Genomic DNA, 22715 nt, shown 5'->3' with positions numbered 1-22715 from the left:
CTCGCGGACAAGTGTGGTCGATCGGTTGCAAACCGGATGAAATAGCGGCCAGCCGGTCCTCCAGGTCTCTGGCAGCAGCACATTGGGCAGCACGCAAATCACTCAGGGCTATTAGGATGTCTAGAGTCCGCAAGGGCGTCTCAGGAAAGAAGGGTGTAGCACTTCCATGTGCGTCGGGCAGGTCTTCCGAAGCCGTTATTCGAGATTGAACGCCATCATCCCAGGGGGCGAGTCGATCTCTGCGTCGCCACTGTACACATCGCTCACAGGCGAATGTCATGTCCTGAAGCCGGACACCATCGCCCCTTTCACTCAGCCGCGCACCCCGCCGGCACTCAAAGCAGCATAGCCAAACAGGGGATACGGGGGCAGTCCAGTCCATTCCCGCACCTCACACGATGGCAGGCGATGTAAACAGTCCGCGGGCTCCAGCCACACCGTGGGGTAGTCGCTCACCAGTAGCGAGTAGCAGCTCTCTAAGATGGCGTCCCACATGGAAGACGACACAATGTATCAAGGATTGCCGTCTGAGGGCCGGAATGACGATACACTGTGGCGTTATCAGTCCCGTAGGCAGCCTAAGAGGAAAAGCAGCAGGTTGGGCTGCCGCGGCGTGGAGTTGAAGGCAGCAGTCGTTTCTTCGCGGTCAGCGCCGCCCAGCACGAGATGGCCGCCACCGCCGCTCTCGGGGCCGGCCACACACGCAGGACAAAGACCCAAGCTCCGCCGCGAGGCACCAGGGAAGGGTGAGGGCGCGCCGTCACCGCCACTGCACGGAGCGCGAAGGTAAGCACACCCTGGGAACCGGGTTCGTCTCCCGACTCCGGAATCACCGCTGAAGTTAAGGATCTGTGGCAGGATAGGGCCGGAGACGGGAGGAAAGCGGGACGGTCAACGGAGCCGAGGAATCAGGCGGCCATCGTGGTTGCTGGCTAGGCTCCTCAATTTACGTTTTTTTAAAATTTTATGCAGCCTATGTCCCTCTACACACCCTGAGGATTACAACAATGTATTGGGTGTGTGGATTGGCGCTGTGGTTCCCGAGTTTACCTTGCCAAAAGGTGCAAGTTCTCTCTTTATAATAGTAGTATAGATAAAGCCTAGATATCAACTTTTTATTAGTAGGGGTAGTGAGTGCAAACTGCAAGGACAGTAGCGTGAGGGGGGGGTTCCTGTGGGTAAGTGAAAGTCTTCCCCGACCCCCTGACGCAGGCGATGCATTGCAAATCTGAATAGCAATGATTGATTACTGACGTATTGCAGGTCGGCTTGTGTAACAAACGAGCCATCTGGGTATATATTTAACATGCGCCAAAAACCTGCCTTGTGAATCAAGCGCATTGATGGCGCTTCGTGTGTTACAGACATGGGAGCGTGGTGCTCCAGATACATATTCGGCGCATATAGCAGCAACTTATGTGTCCTATCCTCCGCCAGGCGGTGACAGTGGTATCCACTGCATTTATTTCTATTCTCGGGGTACCCAGTGTCCGATGAGTAATCACGCTGTGCAGTGGAATCGGGACGATATCCCCCTCCTCCACTGCGACATGTGGAGTGTACGCATCTGGTCTGTACCAATAAAACACACATTGGCCCTGTGCACTCAGATAATACGCATAAAAGTCTGGTGCTTCAAACCCTCCCTGCTCGCATCCCTTGGTGAGGACCGACCATTTCACACGGGCACTCTTACCCCCACACTCCAAACATAGCAATTGCTTGCGAAGATTCTGGAAGAACTCCATCGTTAGCACCGCCAGGATGTTAAGAAAAAGATATAGGAACCACGGTAAGACTACCATTTTACTAAGTGCAATGCGATCCGCCAATGACAGCGGCAACGAGATCCACGCATCCACCTGACCCTCCAGCCTCATGTATGCTTTCCCAAAATTTTCCAGAACGACTGTCGTTGGATCTCGGTGGATACAGACTCAAAGATATTTTACCGGATCTGTGGACCACACCAATGGGAACTCCAAATCTGGTTGCACCGTAGATATCGTCAGCGGGATGAAAAGACATCCCAATTTATACATAGGCCTGACAAACGACCAAATCTAACGTATTCTCGGAGCAGTTGTGCCAGATGTCTGGAGGGTTCACGCACAAACAGAACCATGTAATCCGCATAGAGAGAAATAGCTACTGGGCGATAATTAAAATGGAGTGCCGTTTCCCTGTGTCGCTGTCTAATGACACATGCTAATGGTTCAAGTACGATTGCGAACAATAACGGTGATAAGGAACACCCCTGACGGGTACCCCTCTCTATATGAAATGGTGCAGATGTCAGTCCCCCAATTCGCACTCTTGCGGTCGGCTCTGTGTAAAGCACCGCTATCCACTGTAAGAACAGAGGTGGGAAACCAATGCGTTGCAACACAAAGTGCATATACTGCCATTCCACCTAGTCAAATGCCTTGGCAGCATCTAGTAATACTGCCGCTAGGGTCGGCTCGAGGACATGGAACATGGAAAAAACTGTCCTGAGATTGGGCGAAGTGGATCTCTCAGGTATAAAACCCGACTGATCAGGCAAAACAAGACACTGTATCAGAGGTTGTAACTTGATCGCCAATAGTCGAACAAAGATCTTTTTACTGACTGACTAATAAGTTAATGTCTTGCACCAATACCTTGCTGAAAATTTAGACAAAGGATTCATCCATCATTGCACTTCTCCTGCAGGAGGTCCATTCTGTACCCAAACTTAATAGGTAAATGTAGCCTATGGAGAACTGAATGCCATCACTGCATAAAGTTAAGAAGTGATAGGAGAGGTAGCTGGTTTGTGGACTGTTAATGCATTGCGTGTGACATAGTGTTCCTTAAACAGATGCATATTCAACTCTTTCCTTAATTGGGGCAGTGTTACGGTATTTCTGATAGGCGCGAGGTATTGTTCCACATCATAGATGCAGAGATGGAAAAGGCCCGCTGCCTTGTTTTTTTTCTTTAACACTAAAAAGTACCTGATTTAGAGTTTGGCAGACAGGTTACTTTGTACTGTCAGCTTTATCTTTTTTAATGGGAGAAGGTCTTCAGGCAAAACTCCATGCCATCTGCATACTGGTGATATGAAATGCCATAATAACTTGAACCAGTGCTTCGAGGTAGAGATTAAAAAATGACAGCGCTAAGTCTATCCCCTGAGAGACTTGTTGAAGTACAATAGCGGGACAGGAAAAGGAGGTATCCTTTTGATCACATGAGAACAGTTGGTTGGGTATGATTTTAATCAGTTCAAAACATTATTTTCAAAGCGAATACATTCATTAAATGTGTGAATAAGAATATCATGATTAACAGTGTTGAATGCATCTGAAAGTTTAAATAGTGGCTGCAGGTCAGGGTCATCTTTGTGTAGAATTTGCCTAGCATCATTAATAATTTGCAGGATGTTAGATTCAGTAGTACAACCTGCTCTAAAACCAGACTGATAGCCATCCAGGAGATTGTTCCCGTTAACTAATTGTGTCAGAATGGAAAACAAATATTCAAGTTCTTTCGGTCAGCAGATATTTTTAGGAGAGGTGATGTGACCCATGTTTAAACAATCTGAAAACACTCCTGCAGAGAGAAAGAGATTGATCAGGTGATCCCAGTAAGATGCAAGATTAGTATGTATCTCTTTAGTTGGCTGGTGACTATTCAGCTGTGTGAACCGCAAGATTTATGTTGGTAAATAATACACAGAATTTCTGTATATAAGATCATTTTGAAGCTAAACTAACTGCTCAGAGACTTTCTATATATGACAGGAGGAAGGATCCTTTGACATCTTTGAAAGTAGAGAAAATTTCATTTTAAGCTCAGCAACAGTAACGGAGGGCATTAGATTTGTGACCGATTTTACAACCTTAAATAATGTATCTGGTTGATTATAGGCCAATTCAATTTGAAATTAGATAGGTCAGAATTTGAAGTTGCAAATATATTTTTGTATGACTAAAAGGTGTTGTTCCTGGTTTCCCTTAGATGGATTAAGGAGCCAAATGCATTGAGATGCTCAAAATGCATTCCTCATTGTCAATATATGCTTTTAATCAACTGTCCGTTTATTGCTCCTTTTCCTCCCTGTGATGTTTTAACCATTCCCTCTTCTATTGACGCCTAATATTGGCCTTTGTAGAGAACACAGATTACAGTAAGTCTTGTTCCCCTGGTTTCGGAACCGGTACATTATCCTACCTTGACATCAACTTCTTTTATAACTTTCTATCTGCTATTTTCCACAGACCCACTTTCTCATGCTTAAAATTATGCAAGTCCTTCATAGATCCTTACAATGAATGAGAGGATTGAAATGTCATCTGCACATCAGCAGTTAGACCATGGGCATTCTTGTTGATTTATGCAATATGTTATGTATTGGTTAAAAGACTAGGGCACAATGTATTATCATGTCCCAAAGTCAAGTGGCAACTCTGTATAGATACATATTTCCATGTCTGGTTTTCTACTGTGTGGTCGCCATAAGAACCGAACACTTTATTTATTTACTAGATTCTATAAACATGATTACAACTTGATATAGTAAGTTATCTATTAGTTTACACTGTTTTGCCAAGCAGCCTTCAGCAGCCTCTCAGGAAAAGCTTTGCACAGACGATTACCCCATATGTCACTTGCATTCTGTTTTTTCTTTGGAAGAAAAGAGACTTTAGTTTTGATCACATGTTTGTGAATTTCTGTATTTATACGTAAGCCTGGGATTTTGAGCACAGCTCATTGTCTTTTAGCTCACCTGGGGAACCCTTGAACTTTAGAACATTGGAACTGTTTCTGGTAAGATTTGCAATTTTCTGGGGGAAAAAAGTCCTATTTTGATGTCCATCTAAATCTGGTTTGCTCTGTTTTTCCTTCTATTAACTAAAGCTTCTAGGTGAATTTGTTTTACTTACATTTACTGGCTTGGTAATCCCAATGAATTATTTGTATACTCATTAGTTTATGTTCTGTCTTTTCCCAAAAGCCCTTTAAGTAGGGGAATCCTCTTAGAATCCTCTTAGAGTATAACCTAAAACAACAGGATATTATGTCCTGTAGGTAGTTTAAACAGGGGATAGCTGTAGCCCCACACCATCCAATGGCATAGAGGAGGTTTAACTCTTTGAATTCTTTCCTGGTCCTAAGTGGGGACTTTAAGTTTTAGACTCAAACCTTAGCTGTACAGGGAGGGCTAATGCAATAACAATGACGTGGTTCCTGCCAATAGTAGAAAATAAGGGAAACAAATAGGAATTTGGGCACTATGGGTGTCAATCAGAAGAGAGGGCGCATAACAGCAGCAAACACAAAAGAGTATTTCAAATAGAGAGTTGCAAGTTTAACTCCAGGGTCAACAACAGAGTTAAGAGCAGAGTATCTTGCAGTATTTTAAACACAAGAAGCAAATGACTGTGTCACATTTGTCTTTATTCAACAGAACATATCCAGTTCTGGAATAGACCAGCGACATTGCATGCCCGTTCAAAGTACGTTTTAAAATTATATGAGGTAAGACACTCTCATAAAGCTTTCAGATTAGAATTTGGTGTATACTCAAGAAACTGTAAGGTAAAAATATGTGATGTACATTAATACCACAGATACACGAAAACTGAGCAAACGCCTGACAACTTCAAAGAAAGGAACCCCATGACAAGGAGCTCCAAATTTAGGAGAGAGGTAATTATGTGAACACAGAGACCCGCCTAGCTGGTAGGGTACAGGAGATTCTATCTTATCCCTAACAGAAGTATTTGGTTATTTGACAGAAAGCTTCGAGAACAATATTTGTGGAAGCAAAGTGAATTTTTAAACAGACCCCATCCTGGAACGTCCCCCACACGACTCTAAGGGTGAGAATTTATATTCCCTACCTCCCTCGGGTCCTTGGATGTAACAGTCTCCCCTGAATTAAAAGGTCTTCCACATTGAAAAAGACTCGGAGGGATTGTTGTGCGAGTTGCCCAATTGTGCCATGGCGATTGGGATTGTTCTAAAGTAACAGCAGTAGACAATGCTAACAAAATTGAGCTGTTAGAGGTACCGGTTAACACACCAAGAGTGACCAAATGTGTATTCCTTGACTAACTATCTCAGTGCCATAAAACAGGAATGGTCAGAGAACAATGGTAGTTAAACACAGAGTGGGGAAGTCATAATGGGTACTTAACAAACTAGAAATCCACCCCCTAAAAGAGAAAAAGAAACCGGTATTATGCACGATAATTGATTTCGTACATCTCTCCTAATATATTTACAGATACGGTGTAACCATCCGTTCCCCGAAACCCCAGAAAAAAGAAGTCCTGAGGAAGGTGCCACAAAATCAACTGTACAGCACCGAAACGCGTCGACGCATTGTTTTTTTGTTTTAAAGAATCCAGTCAGGGCCGGGCAAAACTTTAGATGGGCATCTCATTTTTCCACTAAAGCTTTATAACAACAAAACCGTTTCAGGCCATTGGATCTGGTTGAATACAGTGGCATAGATATCTGGTGGGCCACATATGTACGAGGGGTTTTCTGTGATTTTTTGTGATTATGTGGAGTTTGCTGTCTATTTACTGGGAATATACCTTGATTGTGTTCCTATCTATCGTGTACTGTAATATTGTGTTGGTGTAACATTGTTTAATATTTCTTTTTAACTCTCCAAGGTACCCTTACCATTGGATTTTAACTGTATGGCAAAAAAGTGTATGAATTTGTTTTGCTTTTTATTGTTTAATGGATTGTAATTTTAATAAATATAGACTGTTAACGATTCTATTTCTTTGTGGAAACCTATTTTTTATGTCCGTTTAAATACCCATTGCATTCTGTGACCTTTTCTCCTCAAATAGAAATGGCCAATAGTTACCAGTCGACCATTCGACCCCAGGGATTCCCCTTTTTGACTAACTGTCTTTTCCTTACACACAACTTTTCTGGACACCATTAAAGTTGTTGGATGGTTGCAACCTTCATAAGTTGACAGTTTGATTTTTTTTTCATGGTTATTAAACCTCTCTCTTTTACACACAAAAAGGATTAGAAACTAGAGTAGCAAAAACACATGCTCTCTGTGGTAAAAAAAAGCGTGGCCTGAACATGGACGAAGATCGAAGATGCTGTGTGGGTTACTGATGTTGTATGCCCCCAACTTGAAGCTTTTTTTTTTTTTTTTTTACTGTGACCCTCCTAGATTGCTACTGGGCTAGAAAAGATTGCTCTGCCTGCTCGTAAATGAAAAGATGCTAATTGTGTTAGGTCTAACATGAGCACAGATTTCAAATACAATGAGCCCAAACCAAGACCTTGATGTTGTATAATATATATAGCTTGACCTTCCCTATTCCAAACTGTGGCCTTTAAGATTGTGTACAGTCTGTGGAGGGGACATTGTAACTTGTAGTTGATTTGTCCAGATTTAATGCTGAAGAGGGTCACTCTCATTGACAATAGACTGTTCAGATGGTGGCACCAATTTAAAAGCCTCACTCTTGTAGCAGCACCAACTACCTTCTATTTGAACAAGTCTCCTGTAGTACTGAGATCTATGCCACATTTAATAGTTAAAAGTAATGGATTGAAGAGTACTGGGCAGTAAAGGGCACTAAATCAGAATGGGTTCATTTAATTTATTTACACCCAATGCATTTTGAGCCAGATGGCTCATCGTCGGGCGTTTACTGAAACAAATAGGAAAAACAGCTACCACAGGTGATGGTCCTCATCATCTTCTCTGTGTGTTGCCCCTCAACTAAATCTGCATCTTACTGAAGATAGGGCAAGTTGCTGGATGGTGTGCAGACAATGGTGTGGATCCCTTGCAGTCCAAACTGTCTCAAGTGCTGCAATTTGCACTTTCCCTTGCTCAGAGGGAATGTGTCATTGGCACTGTAAAAGGCTATTTAGCCCTTTTGTCCACTTCTCTGTCTGCAAGATCAGCCGTTCCTGTTTAAATCCCCTATTGACATGTGTTTTTCCCATCCACTCCCTTTGTAGTGCTTAGGTGGGAATTAAATTAGGTTCTTACGTTTTAGAAGGGGACTCCGTTTGAGCCCCTTCAGAGTTGTACCCTTTGTATGTTGACTCAAAATGGTATTACTGGTTGCAATCACATCTGCTATAAGAGTCAGTGAGTTGCAGTCTCTTAACTGTTGTCCTCCTTTTATTACCTTCTTTCCAGATAAGTTGGTGTTGCAAACCAGGGCTGCTTTCCTGCATAAGGTGGTTACTCCTTTATATCACCTTTCCAACCTTCCCTCCTCATCATCATCTTGCAAAAAAAGAAAGAACAGTTGCATCAATTAGATCTTCGGCATGCGGTTAATTACTACCTGGACCCGCATCAAGGAACTCTGGATGGCTGTAGAGCTTTTTGTTGGCTACTTTGGTGCCAAAAAAGGTAAGGCAGTAGATAAGAGGACTATATCATGATGGATTATTCACTTCATAATGAACTTCTTCACCTTCGCTATGAAAGAGGCTCCTGAATAGAGCAGAGCCCATTCACCAGGGCATAGTCAACCACTTTTGCACTTGCTTGATGTGTCCCGATTACAGAACTCTATAAGGTGGCGACTTAGGGAACCTTGCACATCTTTGCAAAGCATTACTCTCTGGATGCCCAGGTGCATAGGGATAGATAGTTTGCCAGGTCTGTTTTGTAAGATTTACTGGTTTAATCCTCCATCATCCCTCCTACTTTGGAGGATATTGCTTTGAAATCTGTACCGTCAGAAGAAAAAGTTACCTATTGTCGGTAACGATTTTTCTGGTGGCTACTCTATCTACCTCCAGATTTCTCATGACCTGCCCGCCTCCCTGTTTGATAGATGACTTACAGAAAAAGTTAATAAGATCCCATCTTACATTATTTTGGTACTGCAATCTTTCATCAATGTCAATCTGCCCTCTTGCCTCGAAGGCTTGGAAAAAACGGAGGGAATTTGACATCAATACGCTGGGGAGGGCGCTTTATGCCCTCGGTGGCGTTGCCTGACATTACTTCCAATGCTGACTAAGTCCAGGGCCCCCAACCGGCAACCTTGATGCTTTGAAGTTTCCAGATCCAGTCTGATGCCTGGGGTTGTTCTACAGGTGAGGAATCTGCTGTTAGATAGGGGATGATGGACGGAGTGTTTGAGCAAATCAAACACACACCCCAGTCAACTGATCTGGGTTTAATCCATCATCGTTCTTTGGCCCACTCTGCCACCCCAGTTCAGACATGGCCATATGCAAATCAGTCTGATCCTGTGCCTCATGGAAACAGTCCAGCCCGAACTGCCAAGCCATGTCTTCCCTGGACCGGAAACGAGCATCCTGGGACTGGTTTCGCATTCATAATCCTCATCAGCCAGGCTATCTTGAAACCAGTGGTAGAGTGAGCAAGGGACCCACGTCTGGGCATACCCTGCCAACTCAGGGCGAACAAAGCCATACCAAAGGGGATGATGGACGGAGTGTTTGAGCAAATCAAACACTCAGCCCCAGTCAACTGATCTGGGTTTAATCCATCATCATTCTTTAGCTCACTCCACCTCCCCAGTTCAGACATGGCCATATGCAAATCAGTCTGACCCTGTGCCTCAGTTGACTTTGGGTGAGTGTTTGATTTGCTCAAACGCTCCTTCCATCATCCCCTTTTGTATTGCTTAGTAGCAGTCGCAAAATGGCAATAAATCCTGAAGATTCCAGGTAATATTACTGAAGCCTAGCATGGGAGCTAACCCAGTCGCCATAGGGCGGTTGGTGCCTGGGTCTGTAGCGCAGGTCCTTTTTATAAAATAGGAAACTGGCATAGAGGTGCAGGAAGGGTAGTCCACCATCCGGTGTGTTTCTCTTGCTGAGACTGGCATTTTAAGCTGTGGCAGTCTATAATAAACTCTTTATGAGGTGCACACAAAGAGTACTGCCAGCCTCATCTACGATCGAAGTAGATCTTGAAACTGTTGGGCAGACAGTGATGAGAGTTGTTAAGCAATCTCTGCAGTGTCAGAGGAGCAACTATATCCTGGATGACAGCTACTCTAATTTTTGCTGACACTTGGTGAACTAAAGTTGTGTGTGGGCCAATCGCCCGACGGCAGAGCTACAGGGCTTAGGGTGGGGAATGGGTCAACACTGGGCCCTCAAGGATAACATGCCTGTGAGGAAATAACGCAATCGTCCCCAGGAGCCCCCGACTTACCTCCCGCTCTTCTGCCATGACCTCCACATACCATAGACCCCAAGGATGACGATGGGCGGTGGAAAAAGGCACTGAAACTAAAAACGACTATTGTTCCCCTCTACAGGGCGGAAAAACAGCAAGTCAGAGGCCGGACCACTCCCAGGGCAAGGGCGTGAGAAAGGAGAGCCAATCCGGTACGAAGGGGGGATGAGAAAAGGAGACAGAAGCAGGAAAGAAGGACTTCAGCAACATCTAGGAGGAGAATGTCAGAAGAGAGGAGGACGTGAAGGTGATCATCCGCAAAGAGGAAAACGTCGAGGAAACGGAGGACACCGACAAGGAGGAGTCCGAAGGCAACCTAGCAGCCCAAGAGGAGAACAACACCCAAGACGCTACGGAGGGCGACGTTGCTGCTGCTGAGAGTCCACGTGTGCGTGAGCTTGCATGCCACCTCACTTTCTCTCGCTTTCCCTAACAGACTGACTGTTCTCTCTCACTAGGGAGTGGTGAAGGCATATTAAACCAATAGTGGTTTACTTACAGCTTCTGTTTGTTTTGTCCCCTGAAAGCCTCCTGTGATCCCCTGTTCAAGGCAAGGAGCACCTGAAAGAAACAGAGAAGTGGAAGAGTGTGAAGAAACGCCCATTCTCCTGTTTTGGGGGTGTTGGACCTGGGGACTCCAGATCACATAGGGTAGCCTGGCACAGAGTAGGACGGTCAAACCCAAAGGCAAAAGTGTTAAGCTTGCGTCACACCCTTACAGTAACTCAGCATCCATCCATTCAAAAATGACACTACACCAATTTTAGGAAAATATGGGCTGTTTTATAAAAATAATTTGGTTTACTCTTATTTATCTCATCTGACAGCTTTGTTATTATTTACATCAAGTATTTCTCCATTTGTTCCTTTGCATCAATTAAAACTCAACAAAACCTTGTACCTGGCGATACACTTATTCTCCCAAAAGGTAAAAGTTAAACAACAACTTCACAGTTTATATTCAGTTGCGGCAAGATTAGTGTTTCTCTATGGAGTAAACAGTGTGTACATTTCACTCAAAAGCCCTTTGTCTTTTAAAAGAGGAAGATACTCAGGTTTAGCAGACAGTTCCACATTGAATTTAAAGTAGACTTTCTCTTCCGCCACTGTAATAGAAAGGTTAAGTAATAAACACAGTCACTGACAGCATTCCAATAAGCTCAGAGGCCTTTTTCCCACTTTGTCACCCTTCTCCAACTTCCTGGTTCCCCTTTTTTAGGGTCTCAATGGCTTCCTGGATTCAACTCTCCCTGACTTGCCAACTTTGTACTTCCAGTCAGGTTATAGGGGGAAGAATCTCCCCTCCGGGACCTTCTGTTGACAGTCCCCGGACCCACAGCAGATCCCAGTTCCCTCGTTAGCCCCCAGATCACTCCTTACTTGAAGTATTTAGCATAAGTCTCCAATGTCCTGGTCAGCTGAGGGACGCCAGAAGTTTTACTTGGCCCCAATCCGCTCCCAACAGTGCCTCCCCCCCACAGGTCAAGCCACTAGGTCCCAGGGCTAACACTGTGGGAAGGCTGTGCGGGAAGAAGGGGAGCGGCGGCCGCGCCTCTCTCACTTCCCTTCAGTGCGCCGTCTCCGCCAACTCCTAGGGAAAGCGGCACCAGTGGGCAAGCGCAAGAGACCAGCGGCTCCTTCTCTGAACCTGCTCGATCGCGGCAGGTCTCTTGTTGCCGCTCCGCCCCCACACAGGGACTAGCGATCGCCTCACGGAGCCTGTGCAGCTCCGTGGCAGCGCGTTCCTCTTCAACAGCGCCTCCCCCACACAGGGACTAGCGATCGCCTCACGGAGCCTGTGCAGCTCCACGGCAGCGCGTTCCTCTTCAACAGCGCCTCCCCCACACAGGGACTAGCGTTCGCCTCACGGGGCCTGCGCAGCTCCGCAACTGCACGTATCTCACGGCCACTCACTCTGCCCTTTCCTCGGAGCGGCCACGCTACCTGTTGTCACTGCCACCGACTCCTTCCCCAGGCTCACTATTCTCTCAGTCTCACTCGTGAGAGAAGATGTTCACGTGTTAGCGATATATAGCCCAGGTGAGAGGGGGTCAGTAGGGGAAAGCGTGGAGTATTTATGGATATAAACCGAAGGAGAAAAAAGGGGGGGGGGTCTCAAATACGCACCTTCTGTTCTCTCTCCTATCGTGGTAATGCTCTCAAAGTTTCTAATAGATGTCCACCCACTGGACAACGGGGGCCAACTACCTCACCGTTCAGTCTCTTAAGATCACTCCAATTCCCCCTCAGGCTAGAGGTCGACTTTCAGGTTTTGGGAGAATCTTGTGTCCAGGGTCATCAGGAACACAACTTGGCAGGGTCAGGTCTGCAGAAGAAGGGGAGAGGGTGGTGAAAGCAGTAAGGAGGCAACCCTTAAGGAAGGAAGCCAACCCTCTGAATGTCCTACCCCCACCTAATACCACAGCCTGCACTCCAGCTGACTCTCTCTGTATGACAAAATGGCCGCCTTACAGTTGGCCTTTTATACCCCCTGCCCCTAGTGTCTAGAATAGGCCAGAAGGTTCTAGATGCCCCATATGTGTCTATGGCCCAGTCCCTGAGGTAATCAGTTATGGCAGTTACTGGCCACCATTTTGTGGAGCTAAACTTGCCCTAGAAAAGGAGGGATTTCAAGGCCTATGAGGAACTATAGGGTCAAGGATTAACTAACCCCCAGGACAACACCAAAAAATTCCAGTGGACAAAAAAAATGAAAGGAATTGAGGGGCAAAAAGGAGACAAAAATAAATAATAGGAGGGACCACCCAAAGGGCTGACAGGTCTAACACGTGTCTCACCCAGCTGAAAGTGGGGAGAGCTACCCAACCCCTTGGGAGTCCTCATCACTAAGGCGGAAATACCTAGAGAGACCGTCTGCATTGGCGTGGTCCACTCCAGGCCGATGTTCCACCTGGAAGTCCATTCCCTGTAGGGAGATGGACCATCTCAACAGCTTGGGATTCTCCCCCTTCATTTGCATCAGACAACAAAGGGGTCGATGGTCGGTCTGAACCAGGAAGTGCGAGCCAAACAGGTATGGCCTCAACTTCTTCAGAGCCCATACCACTGCAAAGGCTTCCCGCTCAATTGCACTCCACTTCTATTCCCGGGGAAGCAGTCTCCTAGATAAGAAGACAACTGGTTGATCCAGACCCTCTTCATTGAGTTGCGATGACACTGCCCCAATGCCATGCTCTGATGAGTCTGTCTGGACGATGAATTCTTTGGAAAAATCCGGGCTGGTGCTGCACACATTGCTTGTTTCAACTTCTCAAAGGCTTGCTGACAAGCCTCCGTCCAGACTACCCGTCGAGGTTTCTTCTTGGATGTGAGCTCAGTCAGGGGTGCCACAATAGTGCCATACCCCTTCACAAAGCCACGGTAGTAACCTGTGAGGCTCAGGAAGGCTCAGACCTCAGTTTGGGTCTTGGGGGGCTCCCAGGCCATGATAGCCTCAATTTTCGCCTGGAGGTGCTGCACCGCTCCCCTGCCCACCAAGTGGCCTAGGTACACAACGGACCCCTGCCCGATCTGACATTTACTGGCCTTGATTGTCAAGCCAGCCTGTTTCAGGGCCTGGAGAACAGCTTGTAGATGACACAAATGATCCTCCCAACTGCTACTGAAGACAGAAATGTCATCCAGATAAGCAGCGGAGAAAGCCTCCATCCCAGAGAGGACCTGGTTCACCAGCCGCTGAAAGGTGGCAGGGGCGTTTTTGAGCCCAAAGGGCATTACGCAGAAATGGTAGTGGCCCTCAGACGTGGAGAAGGCTGACCTTTCCTTTGCTCCATCTGTAAGAGAGATCTGCCAGTACCCTGAAGTAAGGTCAAAGGTACTCAAGTATTGGGCAGCTCCCAGACGGTCAATAAGTTCATTCGCCCTAGGGATTGGATGCGCATCAGTCTTGGTCACTGAATTCAGTCCCCGATAATCCACACAGAATCTTAGTTCTGGAGTGGTGCCCGGCGGGGCAGCTTTTGGTACCAAAACCACCGGACTGGACCAGGGGCTACTAGAAGGTTCAAAAGTCCTCCTAGCTCCAGCATCTTTGTAACTTCACTGTGGATGCTGGCCTTCACATTGTCTGACAGCCGGTAGGTCTTAGACTTCACTGGTGGGCTGTCTCCTGTGTCCACATCATGGGTACACAGGTGGGTCCTTCCCGGGATAAGGAAAAACAGTGAGGAGTACTGCTCCAGGATCTGGCGGCAGTCTTCTCGCTGCTCAGGAGTTAGGGAGGGTGAGAGAATCACTCCCTCCACCGACCCATCCTTTTCCTGAGACGAAAAGAGATCAGGGAGAGGCTCGCTTTCCGCTTCCTCTGCTCCATCAGTCACCATCATTAAGATGACCTCGGGCCTCTCATGGTGGGGTTTGAGACGATTGGCATGCAACACCCGTAGAGGTTGTCGAGGGGTCTTAAGATCCACCAGATAAGTGGCCTTACCCTTCTTCTCCATCACCTCAAAGGGGCCTGTCCAGCGATCCTGGAGGGCACTAAGCTCTCCAGGTTCCATCACCCACACTTTCTGGCCAGGCTCCAACTCCACAGGGTGAGTGTTGTGGTCATACCACTCTTTCATCACTGCCTGGCTGGCTTCCAAGTTGTCTGAAGCTTGCTTCCACACTTAGCCATTTGGCTCCGGAAGGCCAGCATGTAGCTCACCACATCCTGGGGAAGTTTCTTGGGAGACTTTTCCCATCCGTCTTTCACCAGGCTGAGAGGTCCACGCACAGGGTGCCCATACAGAAGCTCGAAGGGGCTGAAGCCCACTCCCTTCTGTGGCACTTCCCTGTAGGAAAACAACAGACAGGGTAGGAGGACGTCCCATTTCCTCCGCAGGCTCTCAGGCAGACTTCTTATCATGCCTTTCAAGGCCTTGTTGAACCTTTCTACTACACCATTGGTCTGTGGGTGATAAGGAGTGGTAAACCGGTAGGTAACCCCACACTCATTCCACATAGCCCGCATGTATGCTGACATAAAGTTGGTCCCCCTGTCGGACACAACCTCCTTGGGGAAACCCACTCGGGTAAAGATCCCCATCAGGGCCCTAGCCACTGCAGGTGCAGTAATGGTCCTCAGAGGATTTGCCTCTGGGTACCGTGTGGCGTGATCCACCAGAACCAGGATAAACCTGTGACCAGCGGTAGTTGGTAGATCCAATGGCCCCACTATGTCGATGCCCACCCTTTCAAAGGGGGTGCTAACGACAGGAAGTGGTTCCAGGGGAGCTTTCAGCTTCACCCCTGTTTTCCCACTGGCTTGACAAGACACACATGTCAGACAGTACGTGTCGAATGCCACCCTCATCTGAGGCCAATAAAAGTGGGGGACAAGCCGGGCAAAGGTCTTGTCCTGTCCTAAGTGTCCTGCCAAGGGTATCTCATGAGCCAATTCTAAAAGAAAGGCTCGGTAACGTTGAGGGACAACCAAGGCCTGTGATGAACCGTGCACAGGTGCCTTAGGTTCACTGTAGAGGAGTCCATCCTCCCAGTAAATATGGTAACTCCCTGTAACGTTCCCTGCTGCCTGGGCTTCGGCCTGTCGCCTCAGTCCCTCAAGGGTAGGGAACTCCCTCTGGCCCTTACAAAACTCCTCCCTGGTAGGCCCTCCTTCCACATACCACTCAGCAGGGATAGGTAAGTTCTCCAGGGAGACAACTTCCCCCTCCACGGACTCCTGGTCCACCACCGCAGGTGGCCTATCTGTCTCATGGGGCGTGGAAGCCGAGGCAGGCTTCTCCTGTCCTCGGTTCTTTCCCTTTTTGGCAGCTGGCTGGGTCTTTGTTCCAGGCTCCAGTCCAAGCGAACTCCCCCTCCGGGTAGTCGCGGACCTTGTGCTAGCACAGGCCCAGTCAGGTGTACCCAGCATCTCAGAATGAGTCCGGTATTCCACCTCCTTCCAAGCATTGTGCTCCATATCATTCCCCAACAGACAGTCGACTGGCACGGCAGGGCTTACGGCAACTCAAAGTGAACCTGCAACCCCTTCCCACTCAAATGGAACCTCGGCCACAGGGTAGTGGCCCAATCTGCCGTCAGCCATCGCGGCCGGGTGGAGTACATGGGGAATCACCTGCTCTGGAGATACCAGTTGACTCCTTACCATAGTCATACTGGCTCCTGTGTCTCTCAGAGCCTCCCCTCTTTGGCCATTGATGGTGACCCATTGCCCATACTTAGTAGTATTTGAGGGCACCTGGATCTTAGGAACCATCTCCCGGGGACACTAAGGTGACACCCGCCCACTCCCACCCCCTTATCTAAGGGCAACTCCTCCCCGAGCACTACACTAGCTACTCCCGGGGCTTTTCCTCCAGTGGGAGGGGGTGGTCTCTTGGGGCACTTGACATCTCCCTTATAGTGTCCAACACCACCACACTCAAAGCAGTGGACAACCCTTGGCTGCTGGCTTTGGCCAGGACGAGGGTTTCTGGGTGGGTTAGCCTTAGGGGTGAATCCTGTTCCCTTTCCCTGGAAACTGTTTTGGGGGCCTTTTGAGAACTCCCTCTTTTTATCTCCCCCCTCTTTCTTCTGGGGGGCACCCTGTCCGGTCCTTTGGGAATCCCCTCCAGTCCCCTTTGAGGACACCCGGGTACTAGCCCAGATGTCCGCCTCCTCAGCAAGCTTCCGGAGGCTGGTCAGCTTGCTGTCCACCAGGTGTTGTCGCAGCTCGGGAAAACATTTCTCGAGTAGGTGCTCCTTGAGAATAAGGTCATACAACCCCTCATAGTCCCTCACCTCGCTGCCTTGTACCCAACCCTCTAATGCCTTCTTTGCTTAGTCCAAGAAATCCACCCAATTCTGAGTGCCTAGTTTGTGACTACCCCTAAACTTCTGCCGATACTTCTCTGGGGTCAGTCCAAACTTCTTGATCAGCGCCACTTTCATGGTGGGGTAGTGGGTCTGCTCTCCCTGCTCTAGGGCCAAAATTGTATCCCTTCCTGCAGGAGGCATGTATTTATACAAGCCACCCCCCAGTGTTTCTCCAGTATCCCATGGGCTCTTAAGGAGACCTCATAGGCAGCCAGCCACTTGGCGATGTCATCCCCTGCGCTGTAGCTGGCGACTACGTCCTTTGGTAAATAGGGTCTGGGTTCCCTGGTCAAGTCTTTAGATTCGCTGCCACCATTTGGAGAACTGGAAGTCCCTAATTTCAGGGCCTTAAAGTCTAATTCTCTGAGACTCAACTCATGAGCTAGCCTACTCTCCTCCCTTGCCTTCTCTAATTTCGCCAACTCCCATTTTAACTGTCTCTCCTCCCTCCTGTCCGCTAGTTCGGCTTCAGTCAAACTTCTCACGGAAACACTGCTGCCCTCCCTTGAGAGTGTTCTGGGACCTGTCAGTAGGTTCTCCCTCTCGGGTTGTTACAACACATCTACCCCGATGACAGTGTCCCGGTCTGCCTCCTCCTCCTCCTTCCCATCTGGGTGAGCTGCCACCCACGCCCTCAAGCTGTTTTGGAGTTCCCCCTTTTTAGCACCACGCTTGAAGAACACTCCCATATTTTGACAAAATTCTTGGAGTTGAGCCACAGTATAGATCTGTAATTCTTCCAGAGCAAATTCCATTTTGCCAATGAGAGTTCGGGACAGTCACTTGGAAGGAATTAGTTTAGAGGGTAATTAGAAGCTACCTCCACCCACCACCAGGAGTAAATTTGGAAAAACAAAAATATAATTTGTCCGCTAGGAGAAAACTCCAGGTGTAGGTCTGTGGAGTACACTACGTTACTATTGAGTGGACGCAAGCACAGTTCTCATCCCACCGCTGGCACCAATTATGTTGGACCTGGGGACTCCAGATCACATAGGGTAGCCTGGCACAGAGTAGGACGGTCAAACCCAAAGGCAAAAGTGTTAAGCTTGCGTCACACCCTTACAGTAACTCAGCATCCATTCATTCAAAAATGACACTACACCAATTTTAGGAAAATATGGGCTGTTTTATAAAAATAATTCTGTTTACTCTTATTTATCTCATCTGACAGCTTTGTTATTATTTACATCAAGTATTTCTCCATTTGTTCCTTTGCATCAATTAAAACTCAACAAAACCTTGTACCTGGCGATACACTTATTCTCCCAAAAGGTAAAAGTTAAACAACAACTTCACAGTTTATATTCAGTTGCGGCAAGATTAGTGTTTCTCTATGGAGTAAACAGTGTGCACATTTCACTCAAAAGCCCTTTGTCTTTTAAAACAGGAAGATACTCAGGTTTAGCAGACAGTTCCACATTGAATTTAAAGTAGACTTTCTCTTCCACCACTGTAATAGAAAGGTTAAGTAATAAACACAGTCACTGACAGCATTCCAATAAGCTCAGAGGCCTTTTTCCCACTTTGTCACCCTTCTCCAACTTTTTGGTTCCCCTTTTTTAGGGTCTCAATGGCTTCCTGGATTCAACTCTCCCTGACTTGCCAACTTTGTACTTCCAGTCAGGTTATAGGGGGAAGAATCTCCTCTCCAGGACCTTCTGTTGACAGTCCCCAGACCCACAGCAGATCCCAGTTCCCTCGTTAGCCCCCAGATCACTCCTTACTTGACGTATTTAGCATATGTCTCCAACGTCCCGGTCAGCTGAGTGAGGCCAGAAGTTTTACTTGGCCCCAATCCGCTCCCATCAGTGCCTCCCCCACAGGTCAAGCCACTCGGTCCCAGGGATAACACTGTGGGAAGGCTGCGCGGGAAGAAGGGGAGCGGCGGCCTCGCCTCTCTCACTTTCCTTCAGTGCGCCGTCTCCGCCAACTCCCAGGGAAAGTGGCACCAGTGGCCAAGCGCGAGAGACCAGCGGCTCCTTCTCTGAACCTGCTCGATCGCGGCAGGTCTCTTGTTGCCGCTCCGCCCCCACACAGGGACTAGCGATCGCCTCACGGAGCCTGCGCAGCTCCGCGGCAGCGCGCTCCTCTTCAACAGCGCCTCCCCCACACAGGGACTAGCGTTCGCCTCACGGGGCCTGCGCAGCTCCGCGACTGCACGTATCTCACGGCCACTCACTCTGCCCTTTCCTCGGAGCGGCCACGCTACCTGTTGTCACTGCCACTGAATCCTCCCCCAGGCTCACTATTCTCCTCTCAGTCTCACTCGTGAGAGAAGATGTTCACGCGTTGGCGATATATAGCCCAGGTGAGAGGGGGTCAGTAGGGGAAAGCGTGGAGTATTTATGGATATAAGGAGAAGAAAGGGGGGGTATCAAATTTGCACCTTCTGTTCTCTCTCCTATCGTGGTAATGCTCTCAAAGTTTCTAATAGATGTCCACCCTTTGGACAACGGGGGCCAACTACCTCACTGTTCAGTCTCTTAAGATCACTCCAATTCCCCCTCAGGCTAGAGGTCGACTTTCAGGTTTTGGGAGAATCTTATGTCCAGGGTCATCAGGAACACAACTTGGCAGGGTCAGGTCTGCAAAAGAAGGGGAGAGGGTGGTGAAAGCAGTAAGGAGGCAACCCTTTAGGAAGGAAGTCAACCCTCTGAATGTCCTACCCCCACCTAATACCACAGCCTGCACTCCAGCTGACTCGCTCTCTGTATGACAAAATGGCCGCCTTACAGTTGGCCTTTTATACCCCCTGCCCTTAGTGTCTAGAATAGGCCAGAAGGTTCTAGATGCCCCATATGTGTCTATGGCCCAGTCCCTGAGGTAATCAGTTATGGCAGTTACTGGCCACCATTTTGTGTAGCTAAACTTGCCCTAGAAAAGGAGGGATTTCAAGGCCTATGAGGAACTATAGGGTCAAGGATTAACTAACCCCCAGTACAACACCAAAAAATTCCAGTGGACAAAAAAAAATGAAAGGAATTGGGGGCAAAAAGGAGACAAAAATAAATAAATAATAGGAGGGACCACCCAAAGGGCTGACAGGTCTAACAGGGGGTCGTAGAACAGTCCAAGAGCGAATGGAGCTTCCCATAGTGATAGTACCCAAACCAGATGGATCAATTAGATTCTGCATTGACTTTCGTGAAGTAAACAAGTTTTCCAGGTTCAATGCCTACCCCCTTCCCAGGGTCGATGAGATGATTGAGAGGCTAGGGAAGGCACAGTACATCGGTACGTTGGATTTGTGTAAGGGCTACTGGCAGGAACCATTAAGAGAGTAGGATAGGGAGAAAATTGTATTTTCCACCCCTTAAGGTTTATACCTGTTTAAGGTGCTACTCTTTGGATTACACGGCGCGCCAGCCACGTTCCAAACACTTATGAACATAATACTACAACCTTATACAGATTTGGCAGCGGCCTACATAGATGATATATTCACCTATAGTACTTTCTGGGAAAAACATCTAAAATATCTAATCCGTAATTGTCCAGGCCTTGGGTGACATTGGATTGACCATTATCCCTGCCAAAAGCCATTTGGCTGCAAAAACAGTAAGATGTCTGGGATATCTCTTGGGAGAAGGCTATAAAAAAAACACAAGAGGAAAAAGTTGCCACCATCACCCAGATACCCTTTCCTAAATCCAGAAAAACCCTCAGAGCCTTCTTAGGACTGTTGGGAATATTACAGATGCTTCATCCCCCATTTCTCACACATTGCTTTCTACTATGGGTCCTCACATTACAGCCATTTTGCTTTACCATCCTTCATAGGAAAGGAAAGGACCAAGCCAATGTGGACTACCTGCCCAGATACCCAATAGACCCCTTTCTTGTGCACAAGAAAGTTAGGGGGGGTGGGGAAATAACACAATCGTCCCCCGGAGCCCCCGACTTACCTCATGCTCCTCTGCCATGGCTTCCGCATACCATAGGCCCCAACGATGAAGTTTTCTAAATCTGTTACAGCGACCCCTGACGAAGAACCAGACCGGTTCAAAATGCATTGGGTTATATTGAAAGTCCTGTACTGAAATATGATTGACTGCACACGCTCATGTTAAAGCTTGGATTGGCTACAGAAAGCGTTTTGAAAATGCATGAATAAAGTATTCAGTGCTATCTATCTGTCTCCGGATTGATTCTACAATACGACAAGTTGCCTGGTTTAACATGGATTACTTGGTTTACAGTGAAGGCTTGGTTTACTTGGAAAATGTTCTCTTTAAAGCAGTGCAGCAGATGGGACCGCTAAACGCGCAACCTTTTTGTAGTGTCTGACAAGCTGTGATGGGACGATTCACGGCGCTGCTTGCACGCACTCACATTGGCAGTTTCATCATAAACTAATAAGAGGATAAGGGAAGGAGTGCACTCACAATTCCATTTACATTTGCTTTGCAATTATCGTCCAACTCATGTCTGCACCCCATCGGTTTCATGGAAGGGAGTAAAAGTTAATTTCTGAAAATGAGCATCACTCTGGGGACAGCAGAACACATACAAGATCTCATTTGGACTGGATGAATGAACAGTATATCAAACTGATCAAGAAGGATGGTGGATTCAATCACTCAACTGGCGTCATCTCCAGTTTTTGGATTATTATAGAGGATTTCATTGTTTTTATTCATTTTAGACATTATGTTTCACACAGCACGTCTTCTATGCACAGTTGAATATTTAGGTCGATTTTTTAGTGCACGCAGTCTTATTTAGTTCTTCACTGTTTAGGGTGAGTTAGGTTTGGTTTATGCATAGCAGGGACAATGCATTATGGGTTTTGTAGTAGCGCTGTGTTCAGTAAAGAGTTTGTTTTCCTTTAAGTCAGGTAGTCACATATTCTTATTGAGCACACCTGTGTGAGAAGTTTAAGAACTGGAAGGGAGCGAGCATTGGGAATGATTTTTTGAAGCAGGAGTGGAGCCATGAAGAGATTACAATGCCGGTTTTGGCTTTCACAAGGTAAATAGTTTTTTTTTTTAATTTCAGTAGTGAATGGACAAGGGGTAGTTTAAGGGGTAACTTGAGCTTTTAGGTACTAATTAGATGTAGGATATGAGAGCAGGTTTTAGTTTACAAAAATGTTTTACATTGGTTAGTTGGTGGGGTGACTGTGAGGGTAGTTAAGGGAGGTGATGTTTTTTGGGATTCAGGGTTATTATTTTCTTGTTTCTTCAGGTATTGGACAGGCTATGTTACACATTGGTTAGTTGGTGGGGGTGACTGTAAGGGTGGTTAAGGGAGATGAATTTCGGTTGGTTTAAGGGTTATTATTATTTCGTTTCTTGAGGTATTGGGCAGGTTACATTTTAGAGTGGTTGGCTAAATGCATCTTTGTTAATCTGTTACAGCGACCCTTGACGAAGAACCAGAACGTTCGAAATGCATTGGGTTATATTGAAAGTCCTGTACTGAAATATGATTGAATGCACACGCTCATGTTAAAGCTTGGATTGGCTACAGAAAGCGTTTTGAAAATGCATGAATAAAGTATTCAGTGCTATCTATCTGTCTCCGAATTGATTCTACAAAAATACAGGGATCATGTTAATTAATACGACAAGTTGCCTGGTTTAACATGGATTACTTGGTTTACAATGAAGGCTTGGTTTACTTGGAAAATGTTCTCTTTAAAGCAGTGCAGCAGATGGGACCGCTAAACGCGCAACCTTTTTGTAGTGTC

General features: G+C 47.0%; 1 long non-coding RNA gene across 3 annotated transcripts in view; it reads right to left on the bottom strand.

Annotated features, from left to right (window-relative positions):
- LOC147709950 (uncharacterized) overlaps nt 1–22715 on the bottom strand; it is a 316177-nt gene that overhangs the window by 205622 nt on the left and 87840 nt on the right. Inside the window, exon 2 of one of the 3 annotated variants that reach the window (XR_015295829.1) lies at nt 10698–10759. The exons of 1 other annotated variant lie outside the window; for it this stretch is intronic. This is a non-coding gene — a long non-coding RNA (uncharacterized LOC147709950). Of the gene's footprint in view, nt 1–10697; nt 11376–22715 lie in introns of those variants that run through there. One more of the 3 variants, XR_015295828.1, reaches the window with a different exon arrangement.

This window comes from Lissotriton vulgaris, chromosome 5, assembly GCF_964263255.1.
Source record: "Lissotriton vulgaris chromosome 5, aLisVul1.2, whole genome shotgun sequence".
NCBI classification, from domain to species: domain Eukaryota; kingdom Metazoa; phylum Chordata; class Amphibia; order Caudata; family Salamandridae; genus Lissotriton; species Lissotriton vulgaris.
Note: the sequence above shows the minus strand (reverse complement) of the source record. Positions and strands in the feature narration are given on the sequence as shown.